Here is a 14,226-nt window from a genome sequence, read left to right on the forward strand (position 1 = left end):
ATCCTTTACATTATCTAGTTGTGAGCAATCATGCTGTATATTTTCTGTATCAGAACAGAGGTTGTCTTCGACAGCCCACATAGTCTCACCAACCACTAGCTGACAAACATTAGCTGACTGTGCACTTACAAGGCTAATAATTGCATTTCAAAATACCTAAATAAATATCTTAATAGAAATATATACTAGGCTATACCGTATAGCCTGGTACTCGTTGTTTGGATGTGGTGGCTGCTAGGCAGTGACTAGTGTACCATTATGGCTTATAACATTTCTTTCTGAAAAGTCATTTAAACCTTAAGTTAGTCTCCAGGGGAATACAAATGAAAAAATAAAGCAAAGTAAAAATGAGGAACATTGCTTGGAAACACATAAGTTAAATTCAATGATAACAAGCAGTTTTTCTCTTGAATAGCAAACAGTGAATTTATGTGGTATGTAATTGTTACCTTGAATGATTGATAGAATTCTTGAATATTTTGAAGTAAAACTCATTCTGACTTCACTCTCTCTCTGTTATCCTTCAAAATGCTGTTTTGTTTCCTGATGTCAAAGAAAGTCTGTCCGTTATCCGAAGGCTTCAGCTGAGACAAAACGTTTAAAAAAGGCTTTCTGGTTAAGATAAAATCTTTTTTGAAGTGTGGACAGATCCCAATGGGCCTCAATCAGTCAAACTGCATATGGAAGCCTCCTCCACCTGTCTCTCTGGGGATCGGAGAGAGCTCCAGCAGTCCCATAGGCGCTGTCTTTTGAATGTAGTTCTCAGACAGCTGAAAATAAAAGGTTCCTCATCTTTGAGAAATACTTCCATGGGCCTGAAGATTCTCTAAGTGAAATAAAACAGAAAAGGAATATTCAGGCTGGGGTGATTTTAACTCTTTTTCTCTGTGGCTGATAACAACACCATCTGCTCAAGGATTATCTGCAAGCAGGCTCAATTCATTGAATGAACTGCTCATGCCAGATTGCTCTTCTCTATATAGCAATCTACAGTTGTTGATTAATTATAATTCCCCAGTGAGAAAGGTACATGCTGTTATTCTATACAGGGAAAATAAGGCACAAATAGTTAATCTGTCCTGCCAATAGTAGCTTGAGAATTCAATTTTGCACAGTAGATCTGAAGATTCCGCCCCAGACATTGCACAGCAATATATTCTGTCACATTTTCTTACTATTTGTTTGAACAGTGAGAATTCAGAGAAAGAACTCTACTACAGGGTCTTTTTGTATGCCTACAAAAGAAGCTGCAACTGCTGGGATAAATATTGAAGACTGTACGTTGGTCAGCTCATGTCACACTGCAGACACCGGCTTATACCCTTAAAATTCCTAAGTCAGATTTATCTTTGGCTGGGAGAGCTCCAAGGCAGGCAGTCGTAGCTCGATTTTGCAAACGCATGCCACATGACCTGGACTGCTACACTGATCCTCCTGCTTGGAAATAAGTTCTATAAATATGCATTTGAACTTCAAGTTATTCATTCTTCCTTCCTGAAAATAAAAGATATGGCTCAAAAATAGGATTGGAAGGGTTCAGATATTAATATACTGCTTAGTCAACAGCAACTCAGGAGAGATGAATGTCACATCAACAGAAATACTGACTAGCAAGTAATCAGTATTGCCCCAAAAGAGCTAGAAAATAATTTAAGCCTTTTTAATTATGGGTAATTTGTACACAAATACTTGTTTTCATCTTCTGTGTACAGTTTATGTGTATGCTTTCTATATAAACTTGATTTGGGTTCATATGAATTATTTAGTATATAGAGAATTAGAAAAAAAATATTAAAATTGCTACACCCATAATCTTGTGCTGTAATTTAAACAACATATGGCAATATTTTGGTAAGGAGAATGTAATATTGAGAAGAAGCTTTGATCTTTGAGATAGTTACTGAGAAAAGATAAGTTTCTTGGCAGTGAAAATTCAAGTCCCACAGTGAGTTCAGCAGTGTGCCTGCAGTCAAGCTGCACACAGGATAGACACTGCTGTGTTCCATGGGGATCTCTCTGCTTATCTGTGACATAATGTTGTCACTGCTGATGGCTGATGTGAGATGATGAAAATAAAGTAATACTTGTGACAATATATTTTGTTCTAAAGAGAAAGCCTGATAGTTGTCTGAAATACTTTAGTGATGACTATTTTTTGCCTGGCTGTAACCTTTTAAGACCATAGAGCTTGGATGAATTTGGCAGCAGGTAGCCTAGTATAGAATTTCAAGTCTCTGTCCAGAAGTTCTTGAAGACAAAATAAAAGAGGTAAACCCAGTGATTAAAGAATAAAGCAGAAATAACTGTGTTTTTTTTTTCTTCTTCAAAATAACATTAATAATGTAATCTAATACACACATCAAGAACTTATTCATGTTAGACTTCCATTCACCATGGAGGAAGTGGTTTATTTTTATTTTTAGTGGGAAAGGACATCCTGAACAGAGTTTCCCCATTAAGCCCAGAAATTCACAATGAACTAAAGTGTACTCAGGTTACTTTGCAGGACTGAAATAGACTACTTAAAAACTACAGGACTTGTACATGGGTGTGTAGGGAGACACACATACACACAGTATTCCTTCAGAAAATACCACTTTTCACTCCAAGTAAGTCTATTTCTAGGCCCATTCATTTTTACTTGTGAAGTGTCACCTTTCCATGCCGCAACATATTGCAGAGCTCTATGCTTTCACCATGCTGCTTCGGTGCAAGTGGCATGACTTATCATTGTTGACAAAAAAAGGCAACTTCCTGCACATGCATAATGAAAGACTTAAATGTTTTCCAAATATCTGTTTAAAATGTATTACTAATTAAAAAACATCCTGAAGATTTACTGTCGAGACTAATGATGTAAGAAATGAAGACATCTTTCTTCCTGCTTCAGTAGTCTAGGCAGTGGGCCAGTGTGCAGCGCAAGATATATCTGCTTTATTTTTAAAGTGGGGGGCAGTTTGTAGAATGATATTTAAAGAAACTATATTTTTCTGTGACATGTGATTATCCAAGCCCTGCCATTGCAGTCCCCACCATTCTAAATGAAGATGTTTTCAGGGGACCAACCTTTATGCAGTACATCCTTCCCTCTAACAGCTTGGGTTACCATTCCTGGTGGGATTCTGTCTCTTACCTTTGTCTCCTCCCAGTCATCGCCATCATAACCTTTATCAAAAAGCTGTAGGCACATTATCAACCATCTGCATTCATGCTACATGGTCCTGCTCCTCCATCACTGTGTTCAAACTTGGTTTACAAATATGAATCCAGTTTTATCTTTTGTTTGTTGAGAAACTCGATGCTGTTATACCTTTTAATTACTGAGGCTTTACACTTTGTAATCTACCATGCTGTGTTTACAAACCAGCTCTTGGATACTAAAAAGATTAATTAAAGCAGCAGGCCCACAGCTATTGAAAAGAAGGCATTTCTAGAGTCAGCCTGCTGTTTTACCAATGTCTGAACATTAACCTATGATGAATGTAAAAATAGGTCATAAAGATGTGAGGACCCCACTCCTCATGTCTGAGGCAAAAATTTAGGCAAAGAGAAAAATGTTTTCTTTGTGTACTGAAATGAGAGACAAGAACAACACTATTCTTCAACACCTTAACACAAAATGGGACAGAACCACTGCTAATAAATATCTGTTAGTGAATAGCTTGCAATTATTCACATTCACAGTGCAAAACAATCACTAAAGATAACAGTGTGGATAAGAACTGTGAGAAAGCAGGTTATTCACTTCTAATTTGAGTACTATAATGAATATCTAGCTCCTCAGATCCACCCAGTAAGCAAATTTATATACTCTGTTTATCATTACACCGCTCATTAACAAGATATTAACTCTGCGTAAAAGTTCCACAGTGTGAGGCTCTATAATAATATATTAGGAGGTCTTATATGGTCCTGAATCATGTAGTATGAATGTTGCTTGACTTTTGTAAAACTAAACCCACCATTTCACCAACCAGCAACCAAGATTCAGATTCGTCAGTCAAGATGTGCAGAGAAGTTCCACAAAATTTGTTCTGAAAGGACTTCAAAATGTGCTGTGGATTTTCTCTTTTCCCCCCAATATTTAATGTCCACATATCTTTACTTCCCTGGTCTCATTATTTTCTTCTGTTTGAAAGTCTCAACTTTCTTATTCTTGCCATATTTTTTCATTCTGTCAGAGTGAAATATTTTCCATACCTTTTCCAAAAAAAAATTAAAAAATAAAAATTAAAAAGTTACGTTAAGCATAACATTCTTCTATTTAATTTTGCCAGAATCAATTGGGTTATATATATATATATAAATATAATATACACACACACACACACACACACACATATATATATATATAGTTCCTAAAAAAATATCCCATTCTGAGACAAGATTCTTATGTGCATTCAGAACTGTCTCTCCCATCTAAGGTACACTGGATTGTGACTTTCCCCTGGGGACAATGCAGCTTTGTAGCAGTGGTAAACAGCAATGGAGAAGTTATCCGGAAGATTCACAATTTCAGTTAATTCAACTCTCACCCTTGTCAGACCTTAAGTCAATTACATTGCTGGCAACTACCAAAGTTTGAGACAAGCAATTTTTGTACCCAAGTGCCCAGACTTTTGTTTTAGAAAGCAGCTGTAAGTTTTATACTAGTAGTTCCCTGTCTTTTGAGGATATGCAGAAGAAAAAGATGCATTCACACAGCTTATAGGGATACTTAACTTCTCATGCAGCACCAGGTATTTTGCTTTTGATAAAAACTGTCATAGAAAACAGTCTTTTGGGGCTTGCCAGAGATCAACTCGTCAAGGAAAAATAAAAATAAAAAAGAGAAAAAGAAATCAGGCCTCTAAAAGTTCAGTCCTAAACTTAGTTTACTTACTTACTGATCAGTTTAATTATGCCTCACAAAAGCACCCACTTAGGTGATAAATGTCCTAAGTTGCCCTTTAGAGACTCAAACTCTCTCCTGACATTTATGTGGGACTCTCATACTACAGTGCATCATGGTACATATTAAATGGAAGCCTATAGAAGAGAAAAAAAAACACAAAGCATCTACTTATATCTTGAGGACTACAGCCTTGTGATGTTTCCAAATGTTTGGTTGGTTGGTTTTTATGGTGGTTTAGCTAAAAACAGTTTTTGGTATTGAGCTTTTGAGAATCTTTCAACAATTTTATTAATGTGATTCAGATAGATAAGTTCTTAAGAAACTGCAGTGATAAAGCAACTCACCGTCTTCTTAAAGACCTGTTTACTTACCCTTTTATCCTCCCTATATCTGACATTTCCCACACTATTTACAGTGTTTGAATGCTTATTACGTGGATAGATATGTACGTAGAAATCCACAGTGCAGATCTTCCAAGGTTGAAATGACAGTATAGGAAAGCAAACACACATACTTGATCAGATATATATATGATGCCAAAACTTTTACTGGTCTCAGATGGTCTCAATCCAAATCTGAAAAGCAGAGAAAAAAGATTTAAAGTTAGCCTTGTGGTACACTGGGTTAAACAGTACAATTTCATATGAGAATCAGAAGACCAGACAACACAATCTGTTGTGGAGGTTTTTTTGTTTATTTGTTTTATAAATACTGGAATACTTATATAAGAAACCATTTTTGAATAGGTGTGATATTAAAAGCTGCCTCCATTCTCCCAGAAGAAACAAAATAACAGGTCAGAATTTAGGAACTGAGTCAGGCATTATTCTTTTTCCCCTAAAACTTGATAAAAAATATGTTTAGCTTAGTCTCTCACTCAGTGACAGTATCACAGAACCACTTCTTACATCACTTTCAAAAAGTAATTCCAGAGACTGCCACATGTAAAACAAAATAAACAAGGCAAGACAACACTAAACAGCTTCTTATTTATTCAAAGCATCTTTTCATGGTTTTGATATCACAATTCAGCTGACTTGACTGAAGATTTTAAAATATTTAGGTTAGCAATAAACAGAAAATGCATTTATTGGAAAATATTGTTTTCATTCCTAAACCATTAACATAGCTAATGGAGGTTGTGGGTTGCAAACAGGCAAAATGAATTAGACATGCAGGTCTTACTGAAATTTACAGAGGTTCAAGTCAAAGCACTGAGATGCTATTTTAACATCCTATGGCAAAATCTCTTTGGTTCCTGAGGCTGTAAAACTGAATGATTACTTTCATATTCCAGGCCAATTTCTAGCTATTGCCTTTATGAATAATATCTGAAACCTAGCCCTCTAAATGGGTTAGATTTGCCCAGAAGATGTTAAAAGGATAAAGAGTGTTTCCAAACCCATATGTGAATATTCATTTTTAAGATTAAAATAAAAACTCCAATCACCTCCACAAAATTACACACCTGAAATAAGAAAACCCTCATGAACCAATATCATCAATGTCAACCGATTACAAGTCAAATTAACAGAGAAATAGGTTCCCGTGCTATTGTAAATTAAATCACACATTGGGAAAAGCATAACAAATACTTTTACTTAAAGAAGAGAAAACAAACCGCATCAAGATGTCGGACAGGAACTGTATAAGTTGCTTCCCTTCCTGTCCATTGCAATATGTAACCTCAGTTTTTTAACTTTTCTGTTATTATTGTAATAAAAGCATATCACTGTAAGGTTCATATTTTTGTGCTGAAAAGAAGGAAAATGTAAAAGCTGTTATCTTTGAATTCTGATACTATATCTGAAGATTTTATTTCTATGAATATTCAGTAGATTCAATAGTAAGCATTATTCAGTCAGAGTAAACAGCAAATATAAATATTTTAGGTTAATACTATTCCTTTTTTCACAAAATATTAAAATTTGACAGGAATCAATTTCAGACGTACTTTCTAGCAATGAGTGTAGTGCAGGCAGAAGCAAAAATAGCAGTCACGCTCTGGAAACGTTTGTGGTGTGAATATATGAGGACTGGAATTATGCCAGCTTAGCTACTGTTTTGCCATCACCATACTTTATAAGACTGACAATTTCACTGCCTGCATCAGTGCAACAATCTTTCCACATCTCATTGAGTCCCACTGCTGTGGGATGAGGAATGGTAGCCTACAGAGCAAGTGACCTTAATGGGCCTTTATAGCCATATTCCCAGCTCCTCTGTCACATATGTGGCACAAGCTCAGTAAAATTCTGAGTCATCACATAGGCTATGGAGGTTTTAAAGCACAAACATTAATTGAATAATATTAAAAATATAAGAAGACAGATAGTGGCATTAGGTATCGGAGATGAGACCTAGCAGATGCACTTGTAAACAGAGTGGAGACAATTGGTATCAAGCATTACACTTCAAAGGTAACAATGAAAACAGTATGGGTATATGGTGCAGTTCCTAGAAAGAATTATAAACAAAAATGAGTATATTTTTTTCACAACTTCAACCCAAAAGAAATCCAGACAAGGTCATTTGTGAATTCCTCCAAAGCTAATTTAAGCACAGATGATGTGGCAAAGGTCAGCCTACTCTCTGATAGGCTGCAATTTAACTGGCTGTCTGCTGGGATGCTACAGAGGCAAAAATCAAGGCTGATATAAGAAACATTCTTGTCAGCATTACAGAATATACATTGGTAGCTCCAGAAACAATGCTTCCCATTTCATTCCATGGAAGCCACAAAAGATGCGAAAAGCACAATAACAGTATTTGAAAGAAAATATTACCAGCTACAGAACAATGTTTTTCAACATAGTCATCACTATTAGCTGTGCATTTTCACCAGTGATGCTGGTGACCCTGCATGCTGTACTTGTAAAAATCTTCACCAGCAGAGATGACCCTCTGTCATTATTGCTGGAGCACAGCACCCACCACCTCACCCTCACTCTGCTTATATCCACTATGCAGTCTCCTTAAATGTTCAGCAAGCATTGATTAATGTCAATGGGCACCCTTATTTTCGCATGGAAAAATGCAGTTTCACACCCTTGCTCCATACGCACTTCCATGTCATGCACCACTATGTCAGACTGCCCCTCTGCTGCCATCTGTCACACAGCAAAATAGGAGGCATTACTTTCAGAGCTGCCCTGATAGTTGTGAACCATCTGTCAGACTCAGCAGTAAGTTTTATATAAGAAGTTTCATATGTGCTCAGATTTTTCCCCAAATAGGGTTATGAGCTCTTTTTAGACAAAACTGTTTGCAGCTTATTCATAAAGTAAATTAACTAAACAATATCATCAGGCTACTACATGATTTATAACCGGCTGTGCTTTCTGAGCATAATTCAGTTTCCCCATGCTCTCACAGTGATGTGCTTCAAGAGCTGAAAGCAAGCCTATGAGATATACGCCTACATATATGTTAAAATAACATTACAAAATTCCCATTCTGCGAGGCAGATGCTGACGCTTGCATGCTTTATGCAGTTCTCAGTTCTGACCTCAGCCTGACCTTCAATATTTAACAAGTCCTTCCTTACTGAAAACCAGCCCCATATTACTGGCAGCATTACACTCAGCAATTGTAGGGTTTACATGTGCTCAGCAGTAGCTTACTCTCGCAATTCTGCCTTGTGCAGGAACACACTCAAATACTAATTCCTCACAAGAAACACAATATAATTTTTTTTATTTTTTTTTATTTATTTTTTTTTCCCTCCATCAAAGCATGACTAACAAGATAGAGAAGGTTCTCACCTTTTTCACAGTAGCCTTGAAGGAGAACTTTTTGGTATCCAAAGCTTGTATGGCTTTGGATCCAAACTCTAATATTATACAGAAGATCACAGATACCAGGCTATCCAGGGAGGACATCTGAAATAATACTGAAACTAGACAAAAGTAGGCAAAGTCATATGAACTTTTGTTCCCTTATTCAAAGCCCTGCCAAAAAAGGCAGCAATGTACATTCTGTTGTCTGACTCCTATCCTTTTAACTCTTATATTCCTTCTTATTTGTGCCTTGCCACAGCCAGAAAGTTACTACTAGTTTGTTATATAGAAGCTGGGGTGCAGATTCACATTTACTTAATTGGAGGCCAGTTCAGAACCGGTATTTCCCATTGTGTGCCAGCCATCGCATGAACATCCAAACAAGAGGTGCAAATTGCTGCCCCCTCCTTTGTAAGGCACCTGATCTCATCACTCAACATCCAGGAATGCACAGGAGTACATAATTTTTACATTGGTTCTTCAGAAACAGGAATTCATGAAATCATTGTGTGTGAAGAGTAGACTGTGATAGTTTCCAATGTATGCCATAAGCTCTCTGCACTGCCCTGCAGAAGTACCTGACTATTGCCACAGAATGTGGCCATCTTTTTCTACCAGTGTGTAGCACCCTGCTGAGTTGCTTTTTGATGTTGAATTCATACCACAGATGCCTGTCTTCACTAGTCAAAAACTGACTTGCTTAATTTAAGACATAGAGTGCTGGCAGGAAAAGAGAGTCCTTTGGTTCCAAAACCAGGAACTCTGAATTCATAATAACTGGGAAAGCCTCCATGAAAATAAACCATATTTAAATTTAAACTGCATCCATCACCTAGAGGCATGACAGCTCACATAAATTAAGGTAGGACTATTTCTGGATAGAACCCTCTAGCTGGCTGTGCATGAGTCAAAGACCACAAGGGACTCTCCAGAAGAGAAATTTCTTAGGGGAAGATTCCTTTTCCAGCCCACACTGTCCTCATGCAGCCCATTTCCAGCTGTATTCCCTCTGCAGCTCGAGCTCTTGTCCCTCTACAAGTCCCAGCCCTTCTTCTGGGCTGAGCCCAAGCGCAAGCCTAGAAATCTTGACATTAAATACTTGCGACTTTGACAATTTTTTATCTAATTTGTGCTTTAAAAAAAAAACAAAAAAACAAAAAAAAAACCCAAAAAAAACCCAAAAACCTCTTAGTGAAAGAGAGAACCAATCAAAGTTAGATTACACAGGAAAACTGAGTAAGTGTTCCAGTAAGAATCTTTGAGTTACTTTAGATGCTTATTGCTATGTAAACTTCATTTCCAAGGGGAAATTCTGTTATTCTTTTCTGTCCTTCAATAAGCATACGATATACAGAATTACATACCTGAAAAATCTTAAAATAGACAATCTTACACCACCTTTGTTGACTTCAATACAGTGCCACCAAGAGATGAATTTCATTTTTCTTTAAAGAACTAGGAAACTTTTCTATAACAAAAGCACCAAAAATATCAAAAAAGGGGGAATTAATATAATCATATCACTAGCAGAAAAAACACTGAATTTAAATAAATTTCACATCATTTTCTCAATCACTGCAATGTCTGTTGTTTGTTAGTTTTCTAGATATCAGTGAAATTTTAATCTGAAAAAGCACTTTCCTGCTAGTAGGTAAAATTCCATGTAGTATTTGGTATTCAAGAAAATTATCTGCATTGCAATATAATTATCTCAGATGACATACTGACTGACTCCTAATTACAACAGATATAGCTAATTACTTTGGTTGATCCTGTAAATAGCTCAGCATGTATTTTTATGAGAATTCAGTAATGACATGTTGCTCAGTGGGACTGTATATGTAAATTGGTTCTGAAGTTCTTTATACATAACATTCTTATTTTTCAATACCAATATAACAACTTCAAACATAAGTTTCTAGCAACGTAGGTATGGCAACACAAGAATATTCAGAGGACATAAACTTTTTTCATACTATTCTCAATGTTTGAACATGATCTGAACTTCAGAATCAGATTTGCTACTCTAACCCATTATAAAGCTTCATTTGGCAGGGACAAGGAAAATGCTGGTTCAGCAATTCACTGCAAATAGGCAGGTTTTGTAAAAAATGACTTGTTCTCTTCTTCTCTGAGTTTACACCATGGTAAAACCTGTAGGCAGAAGCTGCCCACTGCCTCTACCAGATGCCTGAAGAAGTGGGGCACAGGCAGCTAACTGCCATTGTAGATAGGGACCAAGTACCTAAATAAAATTGAGGGATAGTATAAAGTGAACAAATGCCTAAATAAACTTTATTTTTTTTAAAATAAACTTCCCATACACTGCTTACATAAAACATCAAGTTACTGTACTATTGTATATCTGGAAAACTTTAAAACAATTGCTACATTGCTACATTTAAAACAATTGCTTCATTGGTCCCAGAATAATTCAAGCTGCCTTTCTTATTATAACAGTGCATTATTCTAAACACCCAGACCAAATATACATCCTGAGAGGCATTCTTGTTTTTTACTGTATATAGTCCCTAATTTTGACCACATTCTACTCACTGCAAATAAATAAACAGATAGACAGACCAAACTTGATTTGCATTTTCAGAAGAAACTGCATTGTACTTTCAAAGAATGCAAAGTAGTTTGTAAAACGCCTTACAATCCATTAGCACAAATAGCAAAATATAAGTTGAAGAAATTTTGAATCAACTCCTCAGGTTGTACAACACAAGGTTGAATAAGAGGAATTATGGGGACAGGTGGTATAAATCTGCCACCACCTGCCTCACTATAATCTCTTGGGTTGAGGATTGATGCTGTTCCACTGAAAAAAGGGGAAAATAACAACCTTGATAAAGAACCTGGCAAAAAACCCTGACACTGCCTAAATTAAAGTTCTATTTTTGTCATTGCCCCTCTCCCCTCTGTCATTAATTAGTCCATTAAAGAGGTTGTCGCTCATTTAGATACACACAGCTGTGGCTTCAAAGCTTTCATAAAGATAGAAACTATGCATGTTTTTGATCCCACTTCCCACTATACATTTTATGTGCCTTCACATTTCTATATGCCTGTGTAATATCTTTGTTATACAGCTGCTAAATAAAAAAATATTTATTGTTCATGTCATTTTATACTGGAAAGTATTGTTGAAAACAACAATGTATGAATACACATACACAATCTCACCTCGCTTTACTGTCAGAGGCATCACCTATGGTCATTTGATCTGATGAAATGTGACAATTACACTGTTATTTGCATTTAAATGATCGCTTTTGAGATGGACATTCAAAGCCAGAGAAAAGATGTTTTTTCTAGTACCTCCAACATACTAAAGGACTGTAATGTGTCACATTATTCTGCTCTTTGCTTCATTAATCATGACATTATTGTCAATTAAATCAGTAGTTCCCAGCAGGTGGCATCTGCTGTTGCTGCTTAAAGTAATGGTTCCTACATTTCTTGATCATTGGCCACCTTCAAAAACTAATCAAAATTCATTCTATGGAATTGAATTACAAGTTTAAGTAAAAGGGACTTGCAGCAGTCTGGCAGATCATTTACCATATTTTGGGATCAGTTTTCTACAAAAACTTTGGAAATCAGCATTTCATTTGTAAACAGCGAATATCAAGTTAATTACAGGTAACCCACACTTATCACAGAATTACAGAATTGCAGAGGTTGGAAGAGACCTCTGCTAAAGCAGGTTCTCTACAGCATCTCTGGGTAGCTTATTCTCTAAGTAAAGGAGTTCTCTCATGTTTAGATCGTAATTCCTGTGTACCAGTTTGTGCTTGTTGTTCCTTGTCGTGCACCAAGCACAACCAAAAAGAGTCTGGCTCTGTTCTCTTGACTCCTATCCATTAGATATTTATAATCATTGATAAGAGCCCCTCCTCTCAGTCTTCTCCAGTCATAACAGCCCCAGGTCTCTCAGCCTTTCTTTACAGGAGATGCCCCAGGCACTTAATCCTCTGCTGGACTCCTTCCAGGAGATCCCTGTCTTTCTTTAACTGTGGAGCCCAGAACTGCACACTGTATTCCAGATGCAGCCCCACAAGGTCAGAGGCTCTGTTGGCCACATTGCTTTTAACGCACCCTAGGATACCATTGGACATCTTGGCCACAAGGGCATGCTCCTAGCTCATGGTCAGCAGGACACCCAAGTCCTACTTTTCTGAGCTACTTTCCAGCAGGTCAGCCCCTAAGCTGTACTGATGCACGCAGTTATTCCTACCCAGGTGTATGGCTCTACTCTTGGGCTTGTTGAACCTCATCAGGTTCCACTTTGCCCAGTCCTTTATTCTGTCCAGGTCTCACTGAGTGGCAGCACAGTCTTCCCATGTGGCAGCTACTTTTGCCAGCTTTGTATTATGAACAAACTTGCTGAGGGTGAACTCCGTCCTTTCATCCAGAACACTGACGAACAAGACCTAACCCAGCAGCAGCCCCTGTGGAACACCACTAGTTTCAGGCCTATAACTAGACTATGCTCTGCTCACTGCGATGCTCTGATCTCTGTCAGGCAGCCAATTCTCAATCCACCTCACTGTCCACTCATCTATCCCACACTTCCTAAGCTTACCTATGAGAATATTATGGGAGACACTGTCAATAGCCTTGCTGAAGTCAAAGTAGACAATATCCACTGCAATTGGACAAATTGCTACCATTCTCACTGACTGAGGAAAGTCCCTTAAGAAGACAACACTTTCTCTTGGAATTACTTAAGTCGTTAATTTCAGCAGGTGAGTGCAACACAAAAACCTAATGTGAAAACAAATGAAATGTTCGTATTGCACGAAGTTCCTTTTCCTCACTCGTGTCAGTATAAATTCTAATTCACATTAATATCTACAGTCATGAGTTCATATCTTATTTCTGTTCTCTGATATCAAAGGATTTGCAAAGCGGCAGAATTATCTCTTGTCAAAATGTCTTGTATCATCTGTCTTGAGCTTCCTAGAGGTCTGATATTGCAATAGCAAAGCAGGAAAGCATTCCCATTCATATATCTTTCTTTTGAGCACAAGGTTTAATATTACAGTTCACTTCAAGAAAAAAAAAATTTTAAAAAAATGGAGGGAATATGGGGGGAGGGAAGAGAGAAAGTAAATAGTAATTGATGATCAACATTAACCTGCATAAAAGCTATTTGATCCACAACATGTAATTGAGAATAATGATAAAGTGTGAGTTGTCATGGAATCCTCTGCAAAGTGAGATTTACATAAACTAACCTAACAGAAGAGTCTAACGACTGTGTGTTGCTTGATGATTGCTTTTACCCTTGTTCTTGAATTATTCTTCCCCACTTCTTCCTATCCTCTGTTGAGGTTATTTTCCAGTATTTTGGTACACAGTAAGACCAGGAAGGTAGATAATGAGCATCTGAGACCAACCTCAGCCGCACTTTTGTTATTTTCTTTAGAAAAAAATCAAATCCCAAGAAAGCCCTCAACTTCATACATTTACAGAAATTCAGTTTTTGCAGGGTGTTACTTATTAGATTTACCTTCCTGTATATGTCCATCAGCATTTTCTCCC

General features: G+C 37.0%; 1 long non-coding RNA gene across 2 annotated transcripts in view; it reads right to left on the minus strand.

Moving 5' to 3' along the window:
- The window catches only part of LOC107310859, a 29,784-nt gene that overhangs the window by 2,208 nt on the left and 13,350 nt on the right, over positions 1–14,226 (minus strand). The window contains exons 2-4 of one of the 2 annotated variants that reach the window (XR_001553770.2): positions 5,266–5,469; positions 3,963–4,200; positions 450–826 (exon numbers count right to left, since the gene is read on the minus strand). This is a non-coding gene — a long non-coding RNA (uncharacterized LOC107310859). The remainder of the gene's footprint in view (positions 1–449; positions 827–3,962; positions 4,201–5,265; positions 5,470–14,226) is intronic. The other variant, XR_004306689.1, reaches the window with a different exon arrangement.

This window comes from Coturnix japonica, chromosome 3 (assembly GCF_001577835.2).
Source record: "Coturnix japonica isolate 7356 chromosome 3, Coturnix japonica 2.1, whole genome shotgun sequence".
Classification (NCBI taxonomy): domain Eukaryota; kingdom Metazoa; phylum Chordata; class Aves; order Galliformes; family Phasianidae; genus Coturnix; species Coturnix japonica.